Genomic DNA, 19,297 nt, shown 5'->3' with positions numbered 1-19,297 from the left:
ATGGTCTCACGATTATTCCAGTACCTTTTGTGAGTCAGGGCTCTGTGTAAATGCAGAGTAGTTGCGGCGGTCAGTGGAAGCTCCCTCACATGTGTCTGCACATGGCGGCGCCAGAACAGGAAGTGTTTGGTCATTTTTACCATGCAAGGAACATTGTAAAAGCAAAACCCAAAAAACAATGGAAGAAAAGAAGAGATTTCACTATTTCATCCTATTTGCATTTTTTAAACCGTTTTTAGTACATTATGGTAAAAAGAATATTGAGAAAGTGAAAACATGAAAAAGTTATGGCTGTTTGGAAGAAGAGAAGGAGAAAAAACACAGAAACTAAAAATGACCCACAGTGGAAGTAGTTTAGCTACAGCCTAATGCTACCAGTACTTCGGATCAGCACAATAACTTATCTCCCTATAACTCAAGGGGTCTCAGGTTCACCTGGGTAAATGGGCCGGACCTAGAAAAAATACAAGTTTGATGGGCCATATTCCTTGCAGAATGAGATAACGTTTTCAGTGATAAAATATTTTTTTCTGTACAACTTTTTGATCACTTTTCATTCCATTTTTTGTGTGTCAGTATAATGAAAAGATATGTTTCTTGCATGTTTTTTATTTATTTATTTTTTATTACGATGTTTATCATATGGAGATGCCAAATGTGTACTTTTTTTCTACGTAAAACATTGGTTTTAGTAGAAAAATGTTTTTCCGTTAGTTTTTCATACTTTATGTTTTTTGTTTTCAGTTTGACATGTTTCCCCTTTTTAGACTACTGCATATATGGAAAGTTTTACTTTAGAAGTTTAAAAGTTTTATTTAACTTTTACCTGCCTGATCTATTATCCACCCATACTTCTCAACTACAAGATATTAGATATGGCAGTTTTACACTGATACTTCACCTGGGTATTGCAGGGCCTTAGAGCCCACCATGGCTGGTCGAACTGAAGGTCATTACTAGGCTTCAGGCAGTCATGGCAACTGCTGGCACCAGCCGGTTTGCCGATAGGCTTAAAGAGAGAGCCCCTCTCTTAGATAACCTAATAAATACCACTCTCGCTATTGACATTGTTATCTAAGGGGTTAAATGCCCACAGTCTGTGCTAATATCATTTGTGGCCATTGCATCATGATGTCAGTTATGATATACAGCTGAATCTCAGTGATGATGGTGACGTTTTTGCTAGGGAGCAGAATGTGACATACTACCACCAGTGCTCCAGAATTGCGGGAAAGTGACGCCTCCATTCTGATGCATTCGCTTTGTGCTTCGGTGTGATGTCATTAAGAGGTGCCAACACACTCCTCCTTCAGCCTGCTCTCTGTTGTCCCAAGGAAGTTTTGGGAGCTCCAGTGTCCCCCCGGCTGAACATGACTGCCTTGGGGGATGTATGTGACCCCCTAGTCGCTTGTCTGAGATACCTGCCATAACCCATAGTGATGTATACATATCAGAATTATGAGCTGTAGACAAATATCATGTAAAATATTTAAGATTTATTATGGTTTTCAAATGAATAGGCTCACCTTTAGAGCAAATAGCATTAGCGTAGGGGACTCATGGATTTGTGGTGTCCTTCATCCCATTCATCCTGGCGCCCTACACCGCAGTCATCATTTTCTTTATTGATTTTACATGATTTGAGGTTCTTTGGTTAATTTATATTATCCTTTATACTCCTCTCTCCTATTTTTACCTTAGGACTAGCTATGGTTTGGTCTTATTCACTCCTCCCATTGGGGGGATTAGTGGTTCTCATCTTCTACTTTATTCTTGTAGTCGATCAGTTGACGGACACATTTTGGTGACAGTTTCCTGATTTCTGATTTTAATACTATACCGAAGAAGGGAGATGCTACTGACTGTAGAATCTCTGGAGCTATTCCACTCATACTTTATGGCAGCAAAATTCTACCGAAGATCCTACAAAGATGGTTACAGCATTACTTTGACAAAGAACTACCAGAGGAACAAGCAGGATGTGATTATTGACATTAGATGGATAATAGAAAAGGTCAAAGAATACAAGGAGATCTATTATTGCTTGATCGATTACAGCAAAGCCTTCAACTATGTTGATTGGAAAGCCATGAAGGATATGGGTGTGAGAACCATCTGATCAGCATCATTAGAAACTTTTACATTGACTACGAAGCAACAGTCCAAATTGAACACAGTGACTTGGCTTGGTTCAAAGTTGTCACGCCCACAAGTGGTACATATAGTTTGTGGACCCACTGTACCACAGGGCCAGAAATGCCTAGGAAGGGGCGTAGCTAAGCGGCTACCTGGTTTTTGCTGGAGTTCCTGATGGTGGAAACAGAATGGGCTGCAGGTAGCTGTCATGTACCACTACTAGGCAGGTGCCAGTACTGCAGCTGCAGATCCCAGGGGTCGGGTTCATTAACACAGGGAGATGTGACCATGGTCCCTGACAAGTAGGCAACAGAGACTTACGAACTGCATGGACTACTTGGACACTGAAGACAGGCTATTGTTCACACACGTAGATATCAGGAAATAATTCTTGAGCTGGCTACCCCAGGACCAGGAGACCGGGTATAGGTACCTCAGATGCGGTTTCAGGATTAGAATACCACCAAAGTGGTCACAGGAACATGGATAAACTAAACTAGGCTAACGGAAAAACAGGATACAGTAATAACTTTAACAGACTAAGGATGGGGGACTTGGCAACATACAGTGGCACACACCAACACTACTTAGACTAAACTATTGTGTTTGCTCAGGCACCTCCCTATTAGCTGGGAGACACCTTGTAGGCAATCACTTTTACTAAATGCACCCCAGCTGCTATCTGGGGACATTTTATCATGTGCGTTCGCTGCCCCTTTAAGAGCAGGGAAGCACACACACTAGGCATGCCGCTGGAAAACAGTGCAGTGTGCACAAGGGAGGAGGGAAACCATGAGGACACTGTCGTGGTGAGTAAGACAGCGTCCCCATATGGTGGGAGAAGGGGAACCAGGTGGAGACACTGGCAGATGTTACAAAAGCAGAGCGAGGCGTCTGACAAGGTTGCATACTGTCACCATTTCTCCTTAACCCCTTTAATCCCCAAGGTGGTTTGCACGTTAATGACCGGGCCAATTTTTACAATTCTGACTAGTGTCTCTTTATTATGTCATAACTCTGGAACGCTTCAACGGATCCCACTGATTCTCAGACTGTTTTTTTTTTACAACATGTTGTACTTTGTGATAGGGTAACATTTCTTCGATATAGCTTGCATTTATTTGTTAAAAAAAAATGGAAATTTTGGCAAAAATTTTGCAATTTTCAAACTTTGAATTCTTATGCCCTTAAATTAGAGAGGTGTCACCCAAAATAGTTAATTGCTAACATTTCCCACATATCTATTTTACATCAGGAGCACCATTTGACTTTATGAATGCACAATTTGCTGGAACAATTTGCGGACGCCATGTCACATTTGGAGAGCCCCTGATGTGCCTAAACAGTGAAAATCCCCCTCAAATGACACCATTTTGGAAACTAGACCCCTAAGGTAATGTATTTAGATGTGTGGTGAGCACCTTGAACCCAAAGGTGCTTTACAGAAGTATATAACGTTGAGCCCTGAAAATAAAAAAATCACATTTTCCCCACAAAAATGTTATTTTTGCCCCAAATTTTGCATTTTCATAACGATAACAGGAGAAATTGCTCCATTCAATTTATTGTGCAATTTCTCCTGAGAATGCTGATACCTCATATGTGGGAGAAAACTATTGTTTGGGTGCATGGCAGGGCTCGGAAGGGAAGGAGCATCATTTGATTTTTTTAATGTAAAATTTTCTGGAATCATTAGTTGACGCCATGTCCCATTTGGAGAGCACCTGATGTTCCTAAACAATGGAAACCCCCCCACAAGTAACCCCATTTTGGAAACTACACCCCTCAAGTAATGTATTTAGATGTGTGGTGGGCACCTTGAACCCCAAGGTGCTTCACAGAAGTTTATACTGTTGAGCTGTGAAAATAAAAAAAATCACATTTTTGCCCACAAAAACGTTATTTTAGCCCCATATTTTGCATTTTCATAAGGGCAACAGGAATTGCACCATACATCTTGTTGTACAATTTCTCCTAAGTACGCTGATACCCCGTATGTGGAGGGAATACTACTTTTTAGGCACACTGCAAAACTCAGAAGGCACACATTGGAGTTCAGATTTTGCTGGACTGGTTTGAGGGTGCCATATCACATTGGCAGAGCCCCTGAGGTGCCAGAACAACAGAAACTCTCATATGTGACCTCATTTTAAAAACTGCACTCCCCAGTGATTTCATCTAGGGGTGCAGTGATCATTTTGACACCTCATGTGCCTTAAAGGGACGGCATCGTATGAAGATGGGAGGCACTGAACCAGACTGCAACACCAACCGCCCCCCGGGTGAGTGTAATCTAACTTGTTTTTCTTATCTTTCAGGTTTCATCGGAGGCTTATCTACAGCATAAAGGGCCTGTCACACTAAGCAATATCGCTAGCAATATTGCTATAACGTCGCTGGTTTTGTGATGTTATAGCGATATTGCTAGCGATATCGCTATGTCTGATACTTACCTCCGACCTGCTGCCCCGCTGGTTATCGCTGATTGCGCGAGAACGTCCTGGACCGTTTCTCGTCGTCAGCTTCCTGCTGGGCTTCCTGTGGCGCCGACGAGCGACGCGTGGACGCGGGCGGGAGGACGTCCGGATCGGCTCGTCTGACAGGTAAGTAGCGACCGCCGACTGTTGCTATGTCGCTGGTGAGATCTGCCTGTGTGGCAGCTAGCGACCATTTAGCGATGCACCAGCGATCCTGACCGCGTCATATCTTTTGTCGGGATCGCTGGTGCATCGCTAAGTGTGACAGTACCCTTACAGAATGCTGTAGATAAGTCCCTGATGGCGGTGCCGGCATCTGATAGGGCTAAAATGGGGTGACAGATTCCCTTTAAAGAATTTTTTACCACTGAGCAGTGAAAAAAGAATAAATTACATTTTTACCACTAAAATGTTGTTTTAGCCCCAAGTTTTTAATTTTTCTAAGGGCTAATAGGAAATTTTTTTTTACAACAAACTGAGTTTCATTTTTTCCTGAGTGAACCAGTACCATTCATGTAATAAGGAAATGTTTTTCAGGCACGGTGCAAAGATCAGAAGGGACGGAGCACCATACAATAGTGCAAATTTTACTGTTATGGTTTGCTGATGCCATTCATACACTGGGAGAGCCCCTGACTTGCAGAACGGCAGGACCCCCATAAGTGACCACATTTTACAAACTACACCTCTCAACAAATTCTAGGGGTGCAGTGATCATATTGACACCACAGGTGTGTAACAGAATTTTATAACTTTGGGCTGTGAAGAAAAAAATAACTGCATTTTTACCACCAGATTTTACATTTTCACACAAGTGGGTAAAAATGGCACCATAATTTGTCCTAAAATTTCTACTGAACGCGGCAAAACCCCATATGTAACTGTACAGTACCACTTAGCCAGAAGGTGAGACACAGGAGGGATGGAGTGCTATTTGCCTCCTGGAGTGCAGATTTTCTTAAGATAGTTTGGGACTCCATATAGAGAGGCCCTAATTGCTAGAAGATCAGAATCCCCCTCAAGTGACCTCATTTTGGAAATTATATCCCAATTTATCTACAGGTGTAGTGGCAATTTTGACTCCATGGGTGTTTTCCAGAAACAAGCAGCAGTGTATGTTGCCAAGTGAAAACTGCAAACTGCTGTTGTAGTGACCAGTATGCTGTAGTTGTCAGTACATTTTAATGACCAGAATGTTATGCCTAGCTCATTCTTCTGGAGACACGCACCCATATATTATGCGGGCTCTCATCACTACAGAAGTGCCAAACGTGGACGCTATATGTGGTTTAGGCACACTGTGAGGCACAGGGGGGAGGGGGGCATTTGGAAGCACAGAATTTGCTGAATTTCTTTTGAGGAGCGAGGAGCCATATTGCCTTTCCAGAGCCTTTGTGCTACCAGTAACGTGGAAGCCCCCTATATTTCCATTGACAGGTGATTGATCTGTGTCGGGAATTGCTTTTTTGTGGATTGAGTTGAAGCTTTTGTTTACATAACATTTAGGATCACATTTAGCTGGCGCTCTGCACTAAGTACTTACTTTGGGGTTTCCATATAAATCTCAGAGTGACGTGATTCAAATAAAACCCCACAAGGGATCCATTCACTATAGTGAGGCAGCAAAGTTAATCTGGACTCCATTTTTAGGGGGTTAAAGGGCCAGGAGCAGTGCAGGATCGCTCCTGTCATTGAGTCCTGGGTGTCAGCTGTCAGAATCAGCTGACACTTAGCATGTGTGCTCGCAAAATCTCCGGGACGTATCCATACGTCCCAGGTCAATAAGACCCAGGTCACAGGGATGGATTGATACGTCTGAGGTGGGAAAGGGGTTAATTTACATTCAGAAGCTATTTTCAGGAAGGTTGGACTTGTCGAAAAAGAATCAAGGATCACCAAACTACGACTTGCCTACTTTGGACACATAATAGAGAGAGCAATCACTGGAGAAGAACATTATGGTTGGAAGAATTGAAGGAACAAGGAGAAGAGGAAGACCAACAACCCAATGGCTTGGTATTATCATGATAACGGTGGAGAAGACAGTGGTGTACATAGTTGGGCTTGTACAAGATCGATATTCCTACAGATTGTTCATCTATCAAGTCGCCATAGCTTGAGATCGAGTGGAAGGGCTGTTAAAAAATAAATTTCTGAATGGCAGATCATCAATTTGCAGGAAACAGAAATCTTCAGTCTCAGTAACAGTTGGTGAGTCTGATGGAGGCAGCTCTCCACCCTTAGCTGGTCATTGTTACAATTCGCTTTTTATATTAGTTGGGTGGTCGCTCAGCTAAGGCTGGGTGGACAGCGTTTTATTCTGAGTTATTGGTAATTTTAATGAATAATTTAATATGTGATTTTATTGGTTTTTAAATATTTAATGGTTCATTATTATGTAACTTATTATTAATAAATAGCATGGCCTTTATTCACCATAAATATGGTCATCTGTAGTTAGTGGTATTTCTTGGAATTACTTTGGTTTATTGGGGAGTTTTGTGACCCCTATGATCCCATATGTCTGTAAAACATTTTAGGTTTCTGAGATTGTTTGGTCAGCTGTCCAGAAAAATATAATAAAATTTGCACTATTGCTCACTTTCTTCCACATTAGATTTATATGCAAAATTACTAGATAAAACCATCCATTTAGTCTTTGTATAGCTTTTAAATATGGTACATCTTATCCAGAATAAACAATGCACTATCAAATAAAGCAAGAAAAAGCCAACCAATCCCAATCTTCCAATTAATCAATCCGAGTAAAACTGTAATCGTCCAGCTATTCACTAAACTATTTATTGATTATGATCAGGGAACATCTAATGAAAACAAATAGACAATATTCACACATTGTACTTACCAAAAGGAGAATTTCTACCAAGAGCAAAGTAATAGCAGTGTGCTCATCCTTCCAAGAAACTTTAGAGATGTATAATGCTCAGCAGTTCTTCCTCGCAATCACATGACAGTTGTGATGAGGAAGGAAAATTTACTGGTATGGTTTGGTTTCAGCAAAAGAGGAGAGAAGTGTGATATGATTCACAACACCTATAAAAGTTCAATATATCATTAACAGGATTACATCATCCACAGAGCGACTTTTGGACTATGGAGAGTGGAGGAGGAATAATCTTGTTTGTATATAGGAAAATATGTCATATGGGTCTGTGAATTCTTTGTCATCACCTGTAATCTTCTACCTGGTCTTGTGTAAGCAGGTTCAGAAATGCAGTAACACAGGGCTTGTAGAACAATGCTGTATAACAATATTACTTAATATTTAACAAACGGATGAAAATGATCTCCTCGCAGGGAGTTAATAAACGATAAACAAGAATCAATGGAGGTAAAGAGTTAATGCGACAGTCTGATATTTAATCGACACTTATCGTAGTCTTCTCTGATCCTCAGCCACATACAGTCTGATGGGAGATGGTGTACCGCATGGTGTCCTCAGGTGGATCCCAACAAATCACGGTCCAGCTTCTGGCGGCAACGGGCGGTCACCGGTTTTGCCTGCTGAGCCCCTAGTCCATAAATCTGTGCAGCCGAATTGGGGATCGCTGCAGGAGTCTCCGTCCAACACGGGTGCTACTGCGCGTCTATCAGAAATGGGGAACGCACCTCAGAGTCCTGCACCTGGCCCCCACTCTGCACTCTGCTTAGCCGGACACACGGCGCTCTGCATACACATTATCTCACCGGAGCATTCACGCAAGTTCTGCCGGGGCACAGCTCCGCGCTCACTCTCTCACTGCGGAGCAAGCTGCACACCTGCCTCCGCTCTCACTGCCGGTGGGAAACTCCGAACTCTTTCCCATGCTTCCTGCTCACTGCCTGGCTTAGCCACACCCCTTCTCACCGGGTCATGGGACCTGTTCGGCACTCCATTCTTTCCCCCTGTCAACACTGGACGCAGCTTCGACAGTTCCAGGTCCAGCATAATGCAGGTACCCGCAGCCCGGTCTTCCTCTTTACACTTGCGTTTGAGAAATGCTGGTAAAACTCTTAAAGGGGTTGTCTACATGTGGGTAAGTATAATGTCAAGGTGAATAGGTATAAGATGTAACCATAATACCCAAAGGAAGAATGTCGGTCAGTCACATCAAGACAGGTAGGCTTATTATATAATTGGTATACCAAAAGACCAAATGGGTCAGCCAGAGAAAATAAAAAATAAAAAAAATCTGCATTAAAAAAGAAAATTTATGTGCATAAGAAAGATGTGCAGAAAATGTGTTCCACAGGAACATCAATAAAAAATCTTCAAATAAAAATAGCAATCATGATCAAATAGATCAAAGACATACAAACAATGCGAGACAAAAAAAGACAATTACACAAACAAAAATATTGTGATGAGCAAAAAGTGCTTAAAAAAGTGCTGGTGCCAACAAAATAAAGGAGACAACACAAATGACAAAAAAGAAAATGTACAAAAATACAAAAACATGTCCAAGGGAAATCACTGGAAACTTTACTGAGGCTGAATAAAATAATATAGGATATAGACATGAGAGAAGCCTATTTGACAATGAAGTCAGTGAAGGATAGGTCTTCAGTAATTCCCTTAGGGGCTACTTAATCCAAGTTAAAAATCCACCTTGACTTTAACTTTAAAACTTCACTAGTATAATCAGTGCATCAAAAATTGGGTTGCACTTTTTGTTAGCCCACTACCCTAAGTCCTTTGGGTTTGCCCCCAAGTATATCCTAAAAATGAGAGGCCACTTGTGGAAATGTTTTTCCCTCTAATTAAATCCTGTTTAGCGAGATGAATGTTGGAAATATGCTGCTGAATCCTCCTGCGTAATTCCTGAGACATTTGGCCCACATACACTTTGGTGCAAGGACAGATTAGAGCATAATTGAGGTTGCGAGTTTGCAATTTATATAATCGCCCCCAGGAAGAAGCACAAGTGAAAGGTATGTCGGAATGTAGAAGAGAGTACCGGGTTGCAAGGATTGCTGAAGCGCCGGGTCAGGAACTGCTGGGGCCGAACCTCCTGTTGCTGGAGGGAATGAGATTGCAGACGGAGCGAGCCGGCAACCTGTGTGAGGGGGGCGTGGCCAGCAAAAGTAAGTTAAAAGGGAACACGAGGGGGCTTCCTGCCAAAACGCTGAACAGGTGTAGACCACGGCTGCAGTGAGGAGAGCGATAGGCCGCAGCGTGCAGAGACAGGGCAGCAGTGTGAGACACTCCCCCCTATCGGGTGTGCAGTGGAATGCATGACAGACAGAGCATCGCAGCATAGGCGCCCAGGTGTCGGCTGACGCACAGAGACGCACGCCGGGCAGAGCATTGCAGCACAGCCATTCAGGTGACGGCGGCTGTCCAGAGAGATACGTGCCGAGTGGAACCTTGTGGAGAGCTCTATCCCTTTGCTCCACAGTTACATGGACTAGGGACTCAGTGGGCTAAACCGCAGGACCGTGTGTTGGGCGGGGACATCTGAAGATGCTATACCAACCTCTGCCGGCATTCTACAATCCACTGGACCTTCAGAGTGTGAAGAGCTGCAGAGCAACGATAAGTGAATCTGTTAACAAAAGACTGTCTAGTTAAGCAACCGTTACAGTGACTTGCGAAAGTATTCAGCTCTCTGGAACTTTTCAACCTTTTCCCACATATCATGCTTCAAACATAAAGATACCAAATGTAAATTTTTGATGAAGAATGAACAACAAGTGGGACACTATTGTGAAGTTGAACGAAATTTATTGGTTATTTTAAATTTTTGTGGAAATACAAAAACTGAAAAGTGGGGCGTGCAATATTATTCGGCCTCTTTACTTTCAGTGCAGCAAACTCACTCCAGAAGTTCATTGTGGATCTCTGAATGATCTAATGTTGTCCTAAATGACTAATGATGATAAATATAATCCACCTGTGTGTAATCAAGTCTCCGTATAAATGCACCTGCTCTGTGATAGTCTCAGGGTTCTGTTTGAAGCACAGAGAGCATCTTGAAGACCAAGGAGCACAAAAGGCAGGTCCGTGATACTGTTGTGGAGAAGTTTAAAGCCGTATTTGGATACAAAATGATTTCCAAAACTTTAAATATCCCAAGGAGCACTGTGCAAGCGATCATATTGAAATGGAAGGAGTATCATACCACTGCAAATCTACCAAGATCGGGCCGTCCCTCTAAACTGTCATCTCAAACAAGGAGAAGACTGATCAGAGATGCAGCCAAGAGGCCCATGATCACTCTGGATGAACTGCAGAGATCTACAGCTGAGGTGGGACAGTTTGTCCATAGGACAACAATCAGTCGTACACTGCACAAATCTGGCCTTTATGGAAGAGTGGCAAGAAGAAAGCCATTTCTCAAAGATATCCATAAAAAGTGTCCTTTAAAGTTTGCAACAAGCCACCTGTGAGACACACCAAACATGTGGAAGAAGGTGCTCTGGTCAGATGAAACCAAAATCAAACTTTTTGGCAACAATGCCAAACGATATGTTTGGAGTAAAAGCAACACAGCTCATCACCCTGAACCCACCATCCCCACTGTCAAACATGGTGGTGGCAGCATCATGGTTTGGGCCTGCTTTTCTTTAGCAGGGACAGGGAAGATGGTTAAAATTGATGGGAATGTGAGACTTTAGAAGTACTCCTGGAGTGGACCCGCTGGACCGTGGCAACGAACCTCCCACGGGCGAGCTGACAAGGTGGACCACCCCCTATACAGGGAGTGTTAGGGGCAGACCCGCGGGTAACTATCACCACGGCAGCTGGTACCCAGGGAAAGGACACAGGAGACACGACAGGAGGCCGGAGAGGATGGCGGAGGGTCTCCCTAGGACAGGAACACGGATGGCGGACAGGACAGGAACACAGGCAAGACAGCAGGGACCAGGCACGGACTGGAGGACACAGCTGGGAGGCCAGAACAGGACGGAACGGAACCCCGGACATCCAGATCCTAGGAGAGAGAACAGCGGAGATGGCAGATAAGATATAGGCTGGCTGAAAGCAGGGGTACGCACAGCGGGAAGTGGGGCCAGAATCACTAGCAGGGCACAAGTGATAATCAGGCACCGCCAGGAGGAAGAGGCGGCCTGATATAGGGAACGTGTCAGGGACTTCCGGGTCACGACCCCTCCCAGAGCAGAGTGAGGAGAGAACGTGCCTTCAGGGGGAATGGAGGGTGCGCGCGCTTCTGAACACAGTGTGAGCGCGCGCCTAACAAAGAGCAGGAAGCCGGGCAGGGGCGCGCGCCCGTCGGAGCGCAGGAGACAGGGCAGGAGCGTGTGCTGGGTAAGTGTGCCGGGGAGCGGAGAGCCGCGGTGAGGACCGAGGCGGCCGGGACCGCGGCGTGGAAGCAGACAGTGACCGGGACGGCTGCAGCAGCGGTGTGGGAGCCGGCAGGGACCACGGCAGCAAGCAGGAGGAACGCGGAAGCGGCGTGACAGTACCCCCCTCCCTACGCGTCCCCCTTCGCAGACTGGAAAGAAACTTAGCCAAAATTCAAGGAGCCTGAATATTCTCCCAAGGCTCCCAGGATCTCTCCTCGGGACCAAAGTCCATCCAATCAACCAAGAAAAATGTCCTCCCTCTTTGCTTTTTCATAGCCAAAATGTCTTTAACCTCAAAGACATCGTCAGCGGAGACAGATGGAGGTGACTGGGTAGCAGAGGCATGGAACCGATTGAGGATGACAGGTTTTAGAAGGGACACATGAAAGGAATTAGGGATGCGGAGTGATGCGGGAAGCCGTAGTTTGTAGGAGACATCGTTGATACGAGCCAAGACCTCAAAGGGTCCAATGTACCGTGGTCCCAGTTTATGCGAAGGGATCTTTAGACGAATGAACTTGGAGGATAGCCAAACCTTATCACCCGAATGATATAGTGGGGAATCCAAGCGCCCCTTGTCTGCGTGTCTTTTCACCCAGTAATGTGCTAACTCAAGAGCGGCCTTGGTCTCCTGCCAGATCCTGGAGAAATCACCGGACAGAAGATCAGCCGCTGGTACACCAGAGACAGGAGGAACCGGTAGAGGTACACCCGGATGTTGCCCGTAGACGACATAAAAAGGTGACTTGGCAGAAGATTCGCTGATGTGATTGTTAAAGGTGAATTCAGCCCACGGGAGTAAGTCAGACCAGTCATTCTGGTGGGCATTAGAAAAGTGCCGGAGATAGTTCACCAAATTCTGGTTAGTCCACTCTGCTTGACCATTGGACTGTAGGTGGTATGATGAGGAGAAGTCAAGTGTGACGTCCATAGACCGGCATAGGGCTCTCCAAAATCTAGAGGTGAATTGGACTCCTCTGTCCGAAACAATATGCTGGGGCAGTCCATGGAGACGGAAGATGTGATGAATGAAAACTTTCGCCAAGTCAGGCGCTGAAGGTAACCCAGGGAGAGAGATGAAGTGTGCCATCTTGGATAATCTGTCTACCACCACAAGGATGACGGTGCAGTCTGCAGACTTGGGTAGATCGGGAATAAAATCCATGGCAACGTGTTGCCAAGGAGCCGAAGGAACTGGAAGCGGGTGTAGAAGACCGGAGGGCAGCTGCCTGGGCACCTTGCTTTTGGCACAGGACGGACAGGAGGTAACAAAACTTCGGACATCCTGGAGAAGAGTAGACCACCAGTAGTAGCGGGACACAAGGACAAGCGTCTTCTTAAGGCCGACATGACCTGCAAGTTTGGAAGCATGCCCCCAGCGTAAGACCCGTCTCCGAGCCTTCTCTGGCACAAAAGTTTTACCAGGAGGTGGCGAAACTAGCGAGACAGGTGCCACCGTGATGAGCCTGGATGGGTCCAAGCTGTGCGTGGGTTCTTCCTCAATATCTCTGGATGAGAAAGACCTGGACAAAGCGTCAGCCTTGAGGTTCTTGTTGCCGGGACGGAAGTGCAAGTCAAAATCGAATCAGCCGAAGAACAGGGACCACCTGGCCTGCCGAGGGTTGAGTGTCTGTGCCGAGCGAATGTAAGCTAGGTTCTTATGGTTCGTGTAGATTGTAAACGGATGTACGGCTCCCTCCAATAAATACCTCCACTCCTCCAGGGCTAACTTAATGGCAAGCAGCTCCCTGTCTCCAATGGAATAGTTCCGTTCCGATGTGGAGAAAGTCTTGGAAAAGAAACCGAACGTAACAAGCCGACCAGAGGGGGATTTCTGAGAAAGGACTGCTCCGGCCCCGGTAGCATCAACCTCGAGGATGAAAGGTTTGTTAGCCTCTGGGCGATGGAGCACGGGTGCCGTGGCAAAGGCTTGTTTCAGAGACAAGAAGGCATTCTCGGCTTCGGATGACCAGACGTGAGGATTAGCTCCCTTGCGGATCAAAGAGGAGATGGGACCAGTCAGAGAGGAAAAATGAGGAATGAACTGTCGGTAGTAATTTGCAAAACCAAGAAATCGCTGAATTGCCTTCACGCCGTGGGGCGCGGCCAGTTGAGCACGGCAGATACTTTCTCTGGGTCCATGTGTAAGCCTGAGTCGGAGATGATGTAGCCTAAGAACGGAAGGGAGGACTGTTCAAAGGCGCATTTCTCCTGCTTAGCATACAGGCGATTCTCCCTCAGGCGCAACAATACTTGACGGACATTTCTCCTGTGGGTGGACAGGTCAGGAGAGAAGACGAGGATATCGTCCAGATATACTACCACACAGGAGTACAGAAGGTCTCGGAAAATGTAATTTACAAATTCCTGGAATACTGCGGGAGCGTTGTACAAACCGAAGGGCATGACCAGATATTCGTAGTGCCCATCTCTGGTGTTGAAAGCGGTCTTCCATTCATCTCCGGAGCGAATACGGATGAGATTGTAGGCTCCACGGAGATCTAGTTTGGTAAAGATTCGTGCCCCTCGCAGCCGATCAAATAACTCAGGGATGAGAGGAAGTGGGTACTTGTTCTTGACAAAGAAGAAACCTGCTCCAGCGGGTGAAGACGACTTCCGGAAAAAGCCTCTGGACAAATTTTCCTGAACATACTCGGTCATGGCTTGGGACTCAAGAGGATTCAAAGGATAAATTCGCCCCCGGGGTGGAGTAGAGCCTGAAACAAGATCGATCGGGCAATCATATGGCCGGTGCGGGGGAAGAGTCTCTGCCTCCTTCTTGTTGAAGACATCGGCGAAGGCCCAGAAGGCCGAAGGCAGACTCACTGGTCCTGAGGCAGGTGGCGAAGTTTTGAGAGGCTGCACAGGAAGGAGGCACTTAGTCTGGCAGGACTGACCCCAGCGAAGAATGTCTCCAGATCGCCAATCCAGGACAGGTTCGTGTATCCTTAACCAAGGAAGACCTAAAAGCAAGGTGTGGGATAATGAAGGCAGTACGAAGAAGGCTATCTTCTCTCGGTGCAAGGCTCCAATCTGTAACTCCACCTCTTCGGTGACCAAGGTAACGGTCTCACGCAGGGGAGCACCGTCGAATGAAGCTAACTGCTGGGGAATCTCCAAGGACCTGACAGGTATCCGCAATCTTTTTACCGCCTCAAATTGGATGAAGTTCCCTGCTGCCCCTGAATCAATATAGGCCACCTCAGAAAAACGTTTGGTACCCAGGATTAACAAAACAGAGAGGGCCAAGGGTAGAGAGGTATCACTGACACCTAGGGAGGCCTCTCTTACCTGTCCTAGGCGGAGGCGTTTCCCGGCCTCACTGGACAGGAACGCAGGAGATGGGTGGCGCTGCCACAATAGAGGCAAAGACCGTGTGTAAGTATTTCCTGACGACGCTGCTCCACTGGTTTGAGTCGGTCCACCTGCATGGGCTCCGGTGCTGAAGCCGTGGAGGAAAATCGCGGTCGAGGAGGGCTGCCTGTAGAGGGAGAAAAACGAGGAGGTCTTCTCTCCCTGGCGGCTTCGCGGGAGCGTTCCTGGAAACCGATACGCGTTGCCAGAGAAATAAGGTCATCCAAAGACGTAGGTGTGTCTCTCCCAGCCAACTCGTCTTTAATTCGAGCGGACAAACCGCGCCAAAAAGCCCCTACCAGGGCCTCGTTGTTCCATCCAAGCTCGGAGGACAGCGTACGGAACTGGATGGCGTACTGCCCCACAGAGAGAGTACCCTGGCGGAGATTGAATAAGGACTCGGTGGTTGAGACCAGGCGACCGGGCTCATCGAAGACTTTACGAAAAGTCTCCAGGAAGGTTGCAAGCTGGGAGACTAACGGATCGTCACGTTCCCACAAGGGATTTACCCAGGCCAGCGCCTCACCCTCCAAGTGGGATACCACAAAGGCTACTTTGGCTCAGTCGGTGGGGTACTGCTGAGGCGACAATTCAAAATGCAGCTGGCATTGGTTATGAAACCCCCGACACAGCTTGGGATCTCCGCTATAACGCGGAGATTTAGCCAAACAGGGTGACGGATGCGGAACAGCCGCCTGAACTGGAGCAGCAGCTGTGGTCTGGAGAGCTAGCAGGCGGTTGTCCACCGAGGCCATATAATTCAAAATGTGGGCCTGAGTGTCGCGCTGCAGGGCAAGCTCCTGCTGGAAGCCGGCGATCTGAGAGGCAGTCCCCGGATCAGAGGCCTGCAAAGACGATAGACGGGACTCCATGGACTTGAGGAACAACATTATCCTTGCCTGATTTTCTCGGAGGAACATAAGTTCCTTTTGGGTCGGGGTTGGGGTACCAGCGGGATCCATGGCCTGATTATTCTGTGAGACTTTAGAAGTACTCCTGGAGTGGACCCGCTGGACCGTGGCAACGAACCTCCCACGGGTGAGCTGACCAGGTGGACCACCCCCTATACAGGGAGTGTTAGGGGCAGACCCGCGGGTAACTATCACCACGGCAGCTGGTACCCAGGGAAAGGACACAGGAGACACGACAGGAGGCCGGAGAGGCTGGCGGAGGGTCTGCCTAGGACAGGAACACAGATGACGGACAGGACAGGAACACGGGCAAGACAGCAGGGACCAGGCACGGACTGGAGGACACAGCTGGGAGGCCAGAACAGGACGGAACGGAACCCTGGACTTCCAGATCCTAGGAGAGAGAACAGCGGAGATGGCGGATAAGATATAGGCAGGCTGAAAGCAGGGGGCGCGCGCCTGACGAAGAGCAGGAAGCCGGGCAGGGGCGCGCGCCCGTCGGAGCGCAGGAAACAGGGCAGGAGCGTGTGCTGGGTAAGTGTGCCGGGGGGCGGAGAGCCGTGGTGAGGACCGAGGCGGCCAGGACCGCGGCGTGGAAGCAGACAGTGACCGGGACGGCTGCAGCAGCGGTGTGGAAGCCGGCGAGGACCGCGGCAGCAAGCAGGAGGGACGCGGCAGCGGCGTGACAGGGAAGATGGATGGAGCCAAATACAGGACCATTCTTGAAGAAAACCTGTTGGAGTCTGCAAAAGACCTGAGACTGGGACGGAGATTTGTCTTCCAACAAGACAATGATCCCAAACATAAAGCAAAATCTACAATGGAATGGTTCACAAATAAACGTATCCAGTTGTTAGAATGGCCAAGTCAAAGTCCAGACCTTAATCCAACCGAGAATCTGTGGAAAGAGCTGAAAACTGCTGTTCACAGCGATCTCAATCCAACCTCACTGAGCTAGAGCTGTTTGCAAAGGAAGATTGGGCAAGTATTTCTCTCGATGTACAAAACTGATAGAGACATACCCCAAGCGATTTGCAGCTGTAATCGTAGCAAAAGGTGGTGCAACAAATTATTATGTTAAAGGGGCCGAATAATATTGCATGCCCCACTTTTCAGTTTTTGTATTTCCACGAAAATTTAAAATCTAATATATAAAGCTCAAAGTGTGTATGTATGTGTGTATGTACTGTATGTGTGTATGTGTGTGTGTATGTGTGTGTGTGTGTGTATGTCCGGGATAGGCATCCGCACCGTCGCAGCTACAGCCACAAAATTTGACACACGTCTGGACCCCGAGAGCGTCCTAAGCTATGTTGTGAGGCGAAATTTTAACCCCGCGCGTTCCAATTCACCAAACAATTTTGCCCCTATCTACATACTGGGGGAAAAAGTGTGTGCGTGTCAAGCCCCGCCCCTCATTGTGATGTCATAATGCCCCTATTTGCATACTGGGGAAGCAGTGTGTGCGTATCAAGCCCCGCCCCTCATTATGATGTCACAACGGTTGCCATGGCGACGCTGATGTCATCATAGGTCGCAAGCCCCGCCGCCGCTCATTATGATGTCATAATGGTTGACTATGGGATGGAGGATGTGTGATGGGTATATGGGCACTGGACTATGGGATGGAGGATATGTATGACGGGTATATGGGCACGGGACTATGGGATGGAGGATATGTATATGGGCACGGGACTATGGGATGGAGGATGTGTGATGGGTATATGGGCACTTGACTATGGGATGGAGGATATATTTGACGGGTATATGGGCACGGGACTATGGGGTGGCAGATATGTATATGGACACGGGACTATGGGATGGAGGATGTGTGATGGGTATATGGGCATTGGACTATGGGATGGAGGATATGTATGACGGGTATATGGGCACGGGACTATGAGATGGCGGATATGTATGATGGGTATATGGACACGGGACTATGGGATGGAGGCTATGTATGATGGGTATATGGGCATGGGACTATGAGATGAAGGATGTGTGATGGGTATATGGGCACTCGACTATGGGATGGTGAATATGTATGATGGGTATACGGGCATGGGACTATGGGATGGAGAATATGTACGATGAATATATGGGCATGGGACTATGGGATGGGGAATATGTATGATGGGTATATGGGCATGGGACTATGAGATGAAGGATGTGTGATGGGTATATGGGCACTGGACTATGGGATGGAGGATATGTATGATGGGTATATGGGCACAGGCCTATGGGATGGAGGATATGTATGATGGGTATATGGGCACTCGACTATGGGATGGCGAATATGTATGTTGGGTGTATGGGCATGGGACTATGGGATGGAGGATGTGTGATGGGTATATGGGCATGGGACTATGGGATGGAGGATGTGTGATGGGTTTATGGGCATGGGACTATGGGATGGAGGATAATTATAATTTGCTACAACTAACCACAGTTAGTTACTATGCCCGGGCAGCGCCGGGCTCTTCAGCTAGTAACCAATAAATTTCATTCAACTTCACAATTGTGTCCCACTTGTTGATTCTTCACCAAAAATTAACATTTGGTATCTTTATGTTTGAAGCATGATATGTGGGAAAAGGTTGAAAAGTTCCAGAGAGCCGAATACTTTCGCAAGGCACTGTATACAGTTTAGTTTTGCATCCCTCTTTCCCTGTTATCTCCCTGCGAGGAGTCAATTGCTGTTGAACAATTAAATATATTCTCCGCTCTTCAGCATTTGTGTTACTGCATCCCAGCACCTGCATATTACAGGGGTTAGGAGAGACGGCATTTACTTTTGGAGCAGCAGACCCAGATAATATGTGAAAACAAAAAGCAAAAAACACAAATATCCTGAACTAATAGTAAAAAATATACTGCAAATAATGCATAAAGGTAATAATAATAATAATAATAATAATAATAATAATAATAATAATAATAAGGGTATTTAGTAAACATACTTTTAGTTCAGGATATTTGTGTTTTTTGCTTTTTGTTTTCTCTGGTTAATGGTCATGTGTTAATATGCACTTACATTGTGCATACACATTAACTTACTTTTCTCAGTTCAGATTTGTTTTTTATTCATTTCATTGTGCATTCAGTGCATAT

General features: G+C 46.4%; 1 protein-coding gene across 1 annotated transcript in view; it reads right to left on the bottom strand.

Moving 5' to 3' along the window:
• The window catches only part of LOC141097070 (baculoviral IAP repeat-containing protein 1-like), a 102,159-nt gene extending 94,207 nt beyond the window's left edge, over positions 1-7,952 (bottom strand). Inside the window, exon 1 of the mRNA XM_073584042.1 lies at positions 7,480-7,952. The gene's annotated coding sequence lies outside the window, so the exon portion shown is untranslated. The remainder of the gene's footprint in view (positions 1-7,479) is intronic.
• Positions 7,953-19,297: the final 11,345 nt, after the last annotated feature.

This window comes from Dendrobates tinctorius, unplaced genomic scaffold, assembly GCF_039654945.1.
Source record: "Dendrobates tinctorius isolate UK_male_01 unplaced genomic scaffold, ASM3965494v1 ptg000083l, whole genome shotgun sequence".
Classification (NCBI taxonomy): Eukaryota; Metazoa; Chordata; class Amphibia; order Anura; family Dendrobatidae; genus Dendrobates; species Dendrobates tinctorius.
This window is presented reverse-complemented; position numbering and strand designations above follow the sequence as displayed.